Here is a 14,202-nt window from a genome sequence, read left to right as displayed (position 1 = left end):
GGCCCGAGCCTCCACCTTCGGTTCCTTCTCCTACCTTCGGTCCCTCCTAGTGCCACTCTCGTTCCTTAGCCTGAAGCACCAAACCCCTTGCAGGTTCGCTCCCTTCTCCCGGTTTTCGACTACTTTCGCCTCCTAAGTCCGTTTTTGACGTTTTTGACGAGAATTTTTCACCAAATTCATATTTTTACCATTTTAAACCCCCAAAACTCATATTTTATTTATTTCTCAGGGATTTATTAATTAAAAATCATTATTTCATTAATAGAAATATCTAGGGATATTTTACGCCACAAGTGGGTCAAGTGTGCCCACTTGCCTCCATGTGTCGCTTCCCCATTAACCCAACCCTATCCACATCACACAAAACAAGGCAAACATCCTATCAATCTTGCAACTTGCTCCAGAAACTCCTCTATATAAAGAAATCCCTGGAGGATTTCTTGATTCACTTTGATCATTCCCACACTTTTACACCTTTCTTACCACACAAAGAAGCTTATTTTCTCTCAACTCCCAGCCACTTTTTGAAGTTTTCTTGAGCTATTACTTCACATTTTGGTAAGTATTTCCTCTAAACTCAAGTGTTATTCCATGTTTTCATAACATCCTTGAATCATCTACACACATTCTAACGCCAAAGAATCGTTCTTAGGATCATCCAAGCTTTTACGTGTTCATCAAGTGTTCTTGACTTGATACTCCTCGTCTTGACCTTCCACACATCCAAGAATCACTAAAGTTGAGTTCATACCCTTATATTTTGTAGTTTTCTTTAGTTTTCAGGGGGGAATACAAGTTAAAATACCAAAACATATTTGAAACTTGACTTGACAGCTTACAACAGAAAAGTTGTGGCCTGTTCACGAACTGTTTTACCCAACTTAAACTTAATATTTTTCAAAAATATTCAATTCGAAAATGGTTCAGGTTTATAACTTTAAAATGACTACCTGGTCATCTCCATACGATTTTTCTACAATTTATGGTGATTTTTACAAAACTGCCTATCACTGCCGCAATGAAATCTGACCAGGTTGTGAAAATGAACATTTTCACACAGGTTTGAGATCACCAAAAATTATAAGAAAATTTTTGAACATAGTAGACTCTTTTTCCAAACCCTTTGAGTTTACGGATTTAGTTTTTGACTTATGATGATTTTTCAATAAATAATCTAAAACAGTGACAGTTAAGAGTTAAATTGTTAAAATAAGTTTAAGAGTTATTCACACCTTGTAACATGCTGAGCAAGGTGTGTAACATTTTATACTTAGTATTTTCAATGTTATTTTATTGAAATACAAGGTCATGCATAACACGGTTTCATTTACAACATAAAACATTTTGATAAAACTATAATAGGTATAGTTCGGACACCTCAAATAGTAATACTATCGATTTACAAAGCGAGTATTTTATTACAAACTACGTGAACATGTTAATGAACAAATTTGTGAGACATTCATCTTCGGAGTACTCTTTAGTACAATAAAAAAGTCCTATAGTTATAGCCATAATCTCCTGTTGGGAGAGCGTTAGAGTTGTATATAGATCTATATTGAGTTTGACAACCCGCACCTGAGTTGCTTGCAATAGCTAGACCGCCAGGTCTGGGGTGACACGTGTCATAACTTTCCGACGTGTGAAGAACGTCGAGTACGAGGTCCTCGAGTCATAGTATAGTTATAACAACTCACATGGGAAAATTAACAAACACACCGTTCACGGGAATTTAATGATTTCACGAAAAGGAGTTTTATTTAAATATAAAACCACATATAAGTATGATGATTTACTTACATATACTAAGTCTTGGTTCAGTTAAGACTACACTAAACCTTTTAGAAAATATTGGATTTTCTGGAAACAAACTTGTAACAAACTTTAAGCAACAACATGCATTTTTCATTCATAAATTGCTTATGAACTCACCAGCTTTAATGCTGATACTCTTTCAAAAACAACTTCTATTCACAGGTAATCAGTAGTACAGGTAAACACAAGACTTTTTGAAGGCAAGACGCTAAGGCGTAGTTTTCTTTTGAACTATTTTTACATCATATGTAATTTATTTGGAAACATGTATTTTGCAACGATGCAACCTTTTAAATTATATTTATGATGGTTGTGTTTACTTTCTTCACAATGGTTATTATACTGAAGATGACGTCCTCCGCCCCCGAGCGTTTCTGTCGTTCCGGTTTGGGGGTGTGATAGATTGGTATCAGAGCCTCGTTTATAGTGAACTAAGTATATCGAACCACATAAGATATATAAACTATAAATACAACGGGACAAAAATTCTATGACGTAGCCTTTCAAAAAGACTTTTAAAAAATAAAAATTCGTATTTTTATAAAAGTATTCGTACCATCGCACTCACTAGTTCAGTATCAAAGTAGCAATAACATAAAAGTATTGAGACAAGTTGGACATCATGATCCAGATTCGGAGTATGTAGTCAGATCTTGGATGAATATAACCTGATCATATATATTTACCCAAGGTATGACCAATGTATGCCGAAGAAGGATCATGATGCAAAACAAGTCTTCAACTTACCAAAATCTCGTGAAGCAAACATAAAGGTACTATAGGAGTATTTTAACACAAAAACCGTAATGATCAAAATATATAATTACGATAACAAATTTCTTATACAAAAAATTTCTCGCGATATCCTTCTTATCCCTATTCTCGTACAGGTGCGATGGCAGGATTTCACTTGCCAGGTGACCCCTACTTGCCCAACCAAGGGAATGATGGTTGGATTGTGGAAGACCCGGAGGAAGATTCTGATGAGGAACCCATGGAGGATGAAGAACCCATGGAAGAGGAAGAATCAGTAGATGGTGAAGAAGAAGAAGAAGAAGATTCGGATGGAACCGATTCGGAACCCGAAGTTTACAATCCACACCTGCCCCTATTCCTCCACAGCACTACCAGGGCCTGACACCCCAATGGGCCGAAACTATACATTGATGGAGTCGAGAGCAAGGCCAATGACCTCCCTATGGCATGCAACGGGGTTTCTATGATCTCAGCAGAGGAGGATCAGCCGACCTAGCCCTCCCTGTCATAGTTCACTTTGTCGCACGCCACGAGGAGCAAACTAGAGTTAACACCCGACATCTCATGGAAATTGGTGCCACCAGCCAAGTTAACTCTGTTCGTATTTGCCGGTTGGATGATGACCACGATCGAACTCGACACCGCACCGAGCTTCTTCATCAAGAGATGGCCGCGACCTGAGTTGAAGTACAAGAACTCCAAGAACATCGAGCTACTCTAGAAGGACGTCTGACAGACGCAGAAGGCCAGGCGGCTGAATCCAGAGCCGAAATGAGGAACTTTGTGTCTTCATTTCGTGATCAACAAAACATCAACCACCGGAAGTAGTACCTGGGCTACTCGCTTCAACTTAACCTAGTTTTGCGGATAAATATTACTATTCTTTTCTAGTAAGTTATGCCCGATCCCACGATTTAAGTGTTTACACTTCTAGGATCTGTTAGGCGGTCAAAAATTTTCCATACATTGATGTAACAATGACCCTTAAAGGGTCAAATTTTCCCAATATTGTATACTAAGTTATATCAATGAAATTAATACGCTATTTGCTTTATCACATCAAGTTCATAATAAGGATTGTTTTCAGACTAAATTTACTGGTGTCCGATTTATGATTGTTTGATTTATAAGTCAAATTATATATAATTAAGACCATGTCGACCTAGAATTGGTGGTTCCGCCTTGGATCCTGTTCCTTGTTTGGTTGTGGACCCAGAGCAGACCCATTAGATTCGAAAGTTTATTTAATCTTAATTATATGTAAACATTATACATCAAACGATTTATAGATGGGCCTGTTATGGAGTCTATCACAGACATTTCATGTAAATCAAATCTATCAGCATTCATAAAGTCTATATTTTATTATCTATAGACCTCTAATATGAATGGATTCATACAATAACTTTACAAGTCGAAATCATGATGCACATAAAGAAGTACTAATGTTTAGTTTAACTCTCGACTTTTGGAGCGCTATCAAAGACTTATTGTTTTTTCATTCTTGTTATGGCAGAAAATGCCACCTCGTAGAAATCCTAGACGTGGCGGCGCCACTGGAGCTCCACCACCGCCACCACCACCTCCACTACCCCCTCAGTTCGACCCGGTAATGTTCCAGGCTGCCGTAACAGCTGCAGTAGCAGCCTCAATGTCCCAAATCAGCACCAATAATGCGGGTGGTGCGAGTAATGGTCCCACAAATTCTAACAACTGGGACAGTCAGGGACGCTCGAGAGAGTCTACCTACAAAGACTTTACTAATGCCAAACCTAAAATCTTCAATGGGAGCGGAGGTGTCATAGCATTGCTTCAATGGTTCGAGAAAACTGAATCCGTATTTGAAATATGTGCATGCCCTGAAGCAAACAAGGTCAAGTTTGCAGCATGCACATTCTCTGAAAGGGCACTCACCTGGTGGATTGGCCATGTCAAGACATTGACACTTCCGGTGGCTAACTCGATAACATAGGAAGACCTGAAAACCATGTTGATGAAGGAGTACTGCCCAAGGGGCGAGATACAAAAGTTGGAAGAGGAACTTTGGGGTCTCAAAATGACAAGCTCCGACATCCTGTCTTATACCTCAAGGTTTAATGATTTAGCCATACTGTGTCCAGGAATGCTTCCGTCGGAAAGCAATAAGGTTGAAAGATACATTTGGGGGCTGTCTTCCCAACTTCAAGGAAACGTATTGGCCTCAAAGCCAACTACCTTTGATAGTGCCAAAGAACTGGCACAACAACTCATCGACCATAAAGCCAGTCATGGCACTATGACAACCACCTCCGAGCAAGCTAAAGGGGGAAACAACCAAAAGAAGTTATGGAACAAGAAGAAGGGTCAACCTGCTCATGACCCTGCCAAGAAATAACAAGTGGTTACTGTGAACGCCACCATAACTACTTCCAACCCAACTCCGATAAGGCAATACGCTAGGAACCTGCCAAAGTGCAATAAATGCAACTTTCACCACAATGGCGCTTTCCGTGAAATGCATTGCACCAACTGTAACAAAATGGGGCACACCGCTCGATTTTCTAAAGTTTTAGACCAACAAACACACAACATGCCAACGCAGGAACAAGTCAAACCTGCTATGGTTGTGGAGAGCCAGGACACTTTAAGCGGAACTAACCAAAGGCAAGAAACCCCAACCCTAGGGAGTGGGCAGAGTTCTGGCGTTAGGTCATGAGGAAGCAGTTGCAGACCCAACTGTGGTCACCGGTACGTTTCTCCTCAACAATACATACGCATGCGTTCTTTTCTATAGTGGGGCGGAAAAAAGCTTCGTGAGCCATTAATTTAAAAGCTTGCTTAAACAAAACCCACAAACACTAAAAGACACATTCACCGTATAAATGGCAAATGGAAAAACAGAGAACACAAATGACATTTACATTGGGTGTACCCTTACCCTAAACAATCACACTTTCCAAATCGACCTTATGTCGGTCACCATAAAATGTTTTGATGTCATCATTGGAATGGATTGGCTATGCCCTCACCATGCAGAAATCCTATGTCACGAAAAGGTTGTCCGACTTAATCTGTCAAATGGTGAAACCCTCGTCGTCTATGGTGACAAACCCAGTTCAAAATTTCAGATGATTTCGTGTGTCAAGGCCCAAAAGTATATTCGCAAGGAGTACCACGCCTTCCTAGCCAACATCGTGGATAAGAATCAAGAAGCTAAAAACATAAAGGACATTCCGGAGGTCTGTAAATTCCCTGACGTATTCCCGGATGGCCTTCCAGGAGTGCCCCCTGCGAGACAAGTTGAATTCTAAATTGACCTGATTCCGGGAGCTACTCCTGTAGCCAAATCGCCATACCGTCTAGCCCCAGCCGAGATGCATGAACTGTCCAGTCAACTAAACGAACTACTGAGCAAAGGCTTCATTAGACCAAGCTTCTCGCCTTGGAGAGCACCGGTTTTGTTTGTTAAGAAGAAGGACGGATCGTTCAGTATGTGTTTTGACTACTGGGAATTGAACAAACTCACTATCAAAAACCAGTACCCTTTTCCTCGAATCGATGACCTCTTCGACCAACTACAAGGAGCGAGTTTCTTCTCGAAGATTGACCTTAGATCTGGATACCATCAACTATGAGTTCAAGAGGTGGATATTCCCAAGACAGTCTTCAGAATGCGCTATGGTCACTACGAGTTTGTAATGACACCCTTCGGCTTAACAAATGCACCCGCGGTGTTTATGGACCTGATGAATAGGGTGTGTCGACCTTACTTAGACAAGTTCGTGATTGTTTTCATCGACGATATACTAGTCTACTCCCGAAGTGAGGAAGAAAACAGCCAGAATTTACGTCAAGTTCTGGAGACACTAAGGGCAGAGAAATTGTACGCAAAATTCTCAAAATGCGAGTTCTGGATTCGAGAAGTAGATTTCCTAGGACATGTAGTCAGCAAGAAAGGAATACATGTGGACCCTTCAAAGATCATGGCAATCGAAAGTTGGGCAGCGCCAAGAACGCCCACAGAAATCCGTCAATTTTTAGGACTCGCCGGCTACTATCGAAGATTCATCCAAAACTTCTCCAAAATCGCAAAACCACTCACCACCTTGACTCAAAAAGGAGTGACCTTCACCTGGGGGGATAAGCAAGAGGTTGTGTTGCAAACGCTAAAACAAGCCCTATGTAGTGCTCCGATCTTGTCCCTGCCAAAGGGAGCAGAGGACTTTGTGGTTTATTGCGATGCATCAAACCATGGTTTGGGATGTTTGTTAATGCAACGAGGAAAGGTCATTGTCTACGCCTCAAGACAGCTGAAGACGCACGAGGAAAACTATACGACGCACGATCTCGATCTAGGAGCAGTAGTTTTCACCCTAAAAATCTAGAGGAATTACCTCTATGGCACCAAATGCACTATTTTCACCGATCAGAAAATCCTTCAGCATATCCATAATCAAAAGAACTCAACATGAGACAAAGATGATGGGTAGAATTGCTAAACGATTACAAATGCGAGATTTGTTATCACCCAGGAAAAGCCAACGTGGTGGCAGACGCTTTAAGCAGAAAGGAATACTTTGGTTGTCGAGTAAAGGAATTAACCATGACCATCCATTCACACCTGTCCATACAAATCAAGGAGACACAGGAAGAAGCCTTGAAACCAGCAAAACGTGGCAAGTGAAGCGTTGAGAGGAATGGACAAAAATCTTGAAGTCAAGAATAATGGTGTTCGTTGTCTCATGAAGCGGATATGGACACTGAAGTTTGGTGGATTCAGGGACGTTGTCATGAACGAAGCTCACAAAACTCGTTACTCAGTTCATCCCGACTCAGACAAGATGTATTTAGACCTCAAGAAGTTGTACTGGTGGCCGAACATGAAAGCCGAAATAGCTACCTTTGTGGGAAATAGTGTCTGACTTGCGCAAAGGTTAAGGTAGAGTATTAGAAGCCCTCGGGACTACTTCAACAGCCAGTGATACCCAAATGGAAGTGGGAGCGAATCACAACGGACTTCATTACGAAGTTACCTAAGACAACGGGTGGACTTGACACCATTTGGGCAATCGTCGACAGATTAAGCAAATCCGCTCACTTTCTACCAATAAAGGAAACCGAAAAAATACAGAAACTGACAAGGATCTACATTAAAGAAGTTGTGCGACTTCACGGAGTACCGATATCCATTATGTCCGATAGAGATAGTCGGTTCACGTCACGATTCTGGCAGTCACTATAGAAAAAGCTATGGGAACTAGGTTGGACATGAGTACAACCTACCACCTACAGACCGACGGGCAGAGTGAAAGGACCATTCAAACGTTAGAGGACATGCTAAGAGCTTGTGTGATGGACTTTGTTAAAGTGAGGGATGCTCACCTATCCATTATCGAATTCTCATACAATAATAGTTATCACACTAGCATCAAAGTTGCTCCGTTCGAAGCCATCTATGGTCGTAAGTGTAGATCACCCCTGTGCTGGGCTGAGGTGGGAAATACGCAACTAGCAAAAGGGAAAGTTCCTAACAGCACACTCACTGGCCCAGAGATCATAAGGGAAACAATAGAAAAGATCGCCCAAATTCGAGAACGGATGAAGGCTTCACAAGACCGACAAAAGTGCTACGCCGATAAAAGACAGAATCCTTTGGAGTTCCAAGTTGGAGATTGAGTACTACTGAAAGTATCACCTTGGAAGGGATTAATATGTTTTGGAAAATGTGGCAAGTTAAATCCAAGATATATCGGGCCATTCGAAATCCTTGCCAAGATTGGCCCGGTGGACAAGCTTCGATTACCACAGGAACACAACAACGTGCACCCAACCTTTCATGTGTCGAACTTAAGGAAATGTTTGTCTGATGAGACCCTTGTCATTCCTTGGAAAGAAATTGAGATCAATGAGAACCTCCACTTCATAGAGGAACCTGTTGAAATCATGGATCAAGAGGTCAAATCGACGAAACAAAGCTGCATCCCCATCGTAAAGGTCCACTGGAATGCCAAGCGAGGACCCGAATTTGCATGGGAACATGAAGATCAAATGAAGCAAAACTATCCACATCTATTCCCCATCCTTTGAAGTCCCTCTCAAAAATGCAAAATTTAGGACGAAATTCTTTCTAACAGGGGGATAATCTGACAAGTGTCAAATTCAAGTCAAGAATATATATATGAATTTTATGTTGGAATGGTTCAACTTGAAGAAATTCTATATATATCGCGTTTTCAAAATTCGATTATGATTACGGCATCCCTCTTCATAGTTAAATTTTGAAAACATGGCAAATAAAAATATTGTAGCAAAAGACTGGTCTAGTATCATGTCTTTATGTCAAACATCATGAATCGCGTCCCATATGCTTCGAATATAGGATCGATTGCATGTGCTATAATATTCATCTTCTCTAAATTTTCCAAATGCTTAAGGCATTGAGAAGCGAAAAGTCTAAAACTGGATATGACTAAAGTGATTAAGCAATTGTCGAGGACAATCTGAGGTTCGCCAAAGATTGGTTGCTCAGGGAAAGTTGGAAGTATGATGTAAGTTGTTGGAAAGGACCATATTGACATATTCTGAAAAGAAGTAACTCTTGTTCGGAAGTGATAGTCAAAATGGGACTATGTAAATGTCTCAATAGCTGGAAGTTATTCAATCTATATGTAAGATTAGAAAACCTTAATGCAAGAAGGATGTTCAAAGCAATGTACTTTGAATATGAGACTTCCGTTCCATAGAAGTTGACCTTCTTTGGGATACTCTATAATGACCGGTGACAAGGTTTTGGTGACTTTGTGAATAATCATTACAAGAGGAACATTGCATAAAAGTTTAAAACCTAACAGATTTTTTGGTAAATGATAGGAATCGGGGATTCTCACATTTACAATAAGGATTTGGGATTGTGAAATGAGTATCAATGGAATCATGTTCAATTGATCTACATCACAATGTAAGGATCATAGACAAACATAGTGTGCATACTTGGAGTATGGCATAACTATTGTTTAGAAAAACAAAGTGTACATGCTAGGAGCATGGGACGACTGTTGTTTTTATTCAAGTCTTAAGTTGATTGTTTGAAACATTATACAATGAATAATGTGTAATCAATATGGTGATAAATAAAAGGCGGTTCTATTTATATTCAAAAGGGTTCTGAGACCATATTGGATTCGATTATTATTGTGTTTCACTTTGCATGTTTTGACTTCCAAAATAGCTAGGTTATTCTTTCCGAATGACTAAGTTATTTAAACACTCCACAGTCGTTCATATGTTGGAAGTAGGTATGAATCAAGACTGTCATGAATCGAGTTTGTAGATGGCTAAATGAGTTTAGTCATAGCAATGGTTGCTACAACATTCATGAGTGCTCATGAGTTATGAGTATTGGAATAAACCCACGCTCACTTGTATCACCTCATGGAATTTATCTCGAGTGATCGTGAGATGGTAATATCATATAAATCTTCAAACCTAGAGATATGAGTTGTTACCTATGAGCTGGTTGTGCATTGATTGCACGTAAACGCATCAGTAACTTGATGTTATAAAACGTGCCTTTGTGTACAATTCAACAAGTAGTAGAACAAGCATATGAGTCGAAGTTTATCTGTTCCTTCTAGAAATAGAAGCGATATCTGGGCCCCTCGATGATTTTGTTGTGACCTATGTACCGGCCGGTCAGAACTAAATTGATGTGTTCGATTAAGTTCTTTATCAAACAAATCGAAAATCGGGAAACAAACTAATGGACAATAAGTACGACGTTGTTCCATGTATTTGTCCGGCTGATATCATGAGAACAGAGGATTATATGATCACTTATCTAAAATGGCGCTTCATAGTTCAATAGAGTTTTCGAGAGCTACGATTGCTGGTTGGTTCCTGAAGTAACATACGCAAATATAGTTATTAGACTTATCCAAGTGGGAGTCTGTTGGATAAGGTGTCTAAGTCCATAACTTATTTGGTATATACTTGACCCGACCCGACATGGTCCATTTGGGTTGCATTTCATCCAAACTATTTATGGATAATTTTATGAGAGTTATACACATATTTTTATTAATATATTGTAATTTATAATATATTAATATGAAGTTATTTAATTAGTGTTAGTCTTAAATTAATTATGAATTAATTTAGAGATTAAAAGGAAGACTAATTAAATTGTGGGCTATTGTTTTATATGGTGTGGGCTAACACTCATTTGTTAATGGGCTAGGCTTATGTGGAAGTCCATGGATGATCCATGGAGCTTTTAACCCATGGATCCTTGGAAAAGGAAAGGTCATGGGTTATTAGGGTTTCACCCTAATCATGTACACTATATAAACATGCTTATGTTGCATGAAATAGCCACTAGTGAACTAGTGTGTGTGCTTTGTGTGTGGCCGAAAATTACAAGTGTGTGTACTCTCTCAAAGTTTTCCAAGAGTTTGTGGTGATTTGTGATTCCATTTGAGGCATTCACACTATTGGTGCTTGGCCCTCAAACTCCTTAGGAATCAAACTCATCATCAAAAGGTATGTAATCTTATCTAATTCTTTTATGTTTAAAAGTACCCCATGCCATGTTAGATAGGTTATGAACCTTGGAAAAATTATTATTTTGCATGTATTTAGACAAACATAGATCCAAGGTTTATTAGGGTTGCATGCACACTTAGGAAGTGTTAGATTGCTCAAAACCCAACAGTGGTATCAGAGCCTAGGCTTGCTTGTTTGAATACTTGATACAAATTGCTGAAAATCGAAGATTTTATGTTGTCTGCACAGCTGACTCGCCGAGTCCATGAAGGGACTCGACGATTCCAAGGCAAAACTCATCCAACTCGGCGAGTTGGTTCATGCACTCGACGAGTTGGACCCCCAGACAGCATATCTTCGAGTTTTGGTGCTGGAATTGGTCTAGAATCATTACCTTAAACTGTTTTGGATTCATAAAACCTGTTTTTGATGTGGTAATGATGATGGTGGACCAATTTCAAAGTTATAATCAAAATTCCATGATTTTATGTGTTCATATAATTCTTGAAATTTTGATGATCATGTTCATGTTCTTATGAATTTAGAAGATGATAGGAATTATTTGCTGAATTGTTTAGAATTAATTCTTGATTATTTATGTGTTTTAATGGAGTCCATAATTTGTCCTCAAGTTATGGATATCCAAAGGTCACTTTTCTTTAACACACACTTAAAACACATACGTTACATGAAAATGAAGAGTCTTCATTTTTATGAACCTTTAATTCATAAGTTATGAAATGAAAAGTCTTAGATGGTTACAAAAGATGAAGAGTCTTGTCCTTAAGTTATGGAGGTTCAAGAGTCACTTCATTAATAAATATATAAATAAAGTGTAACCTTAATTAATTCCATAAGTTATAAAATAAAGAAAAGTAATTCTTTTATTAGTTTAAAGTCTTCCATAACTTGTCCTCAAGTTATGGAACTTGAAGAGCTTTTGGATTAAAACTACTTTAAACACATAAATCATGGAATTAATTAGTTTTGAATAGTTTCAAAACTTGCCCTCAAGTTTTGGAATTTGGAAAAGTTTCACACACTTTAATAAACTTTAATTCCAACACCTAGAAGTTTTAAAAGTTAAAATTCTACCCTTATACTATTATAAGATTAATGGTTAATTATTATATATATGTATAAGAACAAGTCGTTTTACCGTTAGTAGGCCTCATTCACGAAGTCGGTCTATAAGGTGGGTATAAGGTTGTTGCCTATAAAATGGCGACTTAATGGGTGTTCACTCTCAACCACCGCTTGCTTGATCGGTGGAGGGTCGTTAGCCGAACGGGTAGGACAATGACTTTAAAATTCTCATTAAAAGTATAATGAATATTATAAAGTAACTAAATATTTTTTATTTAATTCCCAATCTTAGTTACTTTAGGAAAAATCTGAATTTGGTGCTAGCCCATGGAATTCACACTTGGTACCTTACCAAGTTGTTGGCGGAGCGTGTGTGGTTAACCGACACACTAACTTGGACTAGTAAGGATCACGAAGGGTGACTTAATGTTTGTCATAGATCAATGGAGCGTTTGTGGTTAACCGGCACATTGATTAGGTGATAATATTAAGGGTACCAAGTGAATTGGTATGGTTATTCACACCTTGTTTTGTGATCCTCGGCATCCCAGTCACAAAATTTGAGAGGGCACACTCGAGATTGAAACATGCCATTGAAAAGTTCAATGAATCTCAAAAGGTCTTGGAATTTCAAATCCAATTAAAACCTAATAAATTATTTCGTTTTTCATGGTGGAAATTGGTGAATCGTCATTCGCCTACCTTCAAATATTTTTTAGCTTGGATTACGACATCCATCTTCCAAATTATAAAATATTGTGTTAGGTCGTAGCCTTAATATTTCATATTGGGTGTTATATTAAGGACTTTGAATCAACTAACTTGATTTTCTCCCATTATAGATGTCTGGTTCAGACAACTATGATCTTCCCAAATCTCTTGAAGATGGTGTACCTCAACATCATGCTTCACTTCCTCCACCTCCTCCAATTATTCTCCCTCACCCACAAGTTCTTGAAAAGTTTAAAGTCACTCAATCCCTATTGGCAAGCATAGTCTATGTGTGCTCACATCTTGGAGATAAAGTCACATATTGACAAGCCGGGAGAGTTGGGTGTCAAAGTCTCGTGAAAGTTGGATGTTCAATCACTTTCTTAGTAACATAGTGAGTCTCTTTGGGACTACTATGAGACAGACTATGACATGACCTTTAATGATGTTATCTTTTTGCTTGGTGTTGTGGAATCAACAATGATTTGGAACACCAGTAAAGCAAATTTGATTAAAAGAACAACTTCCCAAGTCTACATGTACATTGACAATGGTAGCATTGGATATCTAGAAAAGGATTTCTCTTCCCAATGGAAAGGGATCGGCTATAGTCAACTCGGTTGACCAAATAGTAAAGAGAAAGGCAAATTCTGAGATAGTCTCATGTGCCATTACCAAAGGGTCCATGTGTTTTGTTGCCAAAGGAAGGGGCATTGGTTGCGAAGCTGCCATATTCACCTGAAAGATCATAAGGTTGATCAAGTCAAGATGTTTTACTCTACTTCGGGTAAAGTCCACTGTCTAACTCTATTAAGTTCCTATTTGGAGATTCTTATTACATAATGTGAATGGGTCACATACTGATGTTCTTAAGAATCAAAGAAAAGATAGGAAGCTTAAAGTAAGTATATGTTGATTCTGATTGCAAAGGTGGGTTTTGATCGCATGGTTCGGTAATCAGAATTTTGAGCTGTTGCTTAAGAGTTATAATATATTGCTTATGAATAGATAACAACAAGGTTTTCATGTGGATTGTAAGGATAAGTTTTTCCACAAAGTTTTAAAATAAAAGAAAAAAAAGGGTTTTAATTTTATTTATTTTAAAAATATTCTTACAATGGCATCTGTGGAAAATTGTTGCTTATATGTTTCCAGTAATAGCAATATTGGAAAGTGGATTTGACTCTTTCATTTGTGGTAGTGTCTGAATTTACCAAATGAAGAAAGTTTTTCATCACCCAAGTTTCAATTGGACAGAAACTTGGAATCATACAAGTTGTATTGTATGATGAATGAGAATTTTCATCTTTGAAA

Source organism: Lactuca sativa, chromosome 4, assembly GCF_002870075.4.
Source record: "Lactuca sativa cultivar Salinas chromosome 4, Lsat_Salinas_v11, whole genome shotgun sequence".
In the NCBI taxonomy this organism is placed as follows: Eukaryota; Viridiplantae; Streptophyta; class Magnoliopsida; order Asterales; family Asteraceae; genus Lactuca; species Lactuca sativa.
This window is presented reverse-complemented; position numbering follows the sequence as displayed.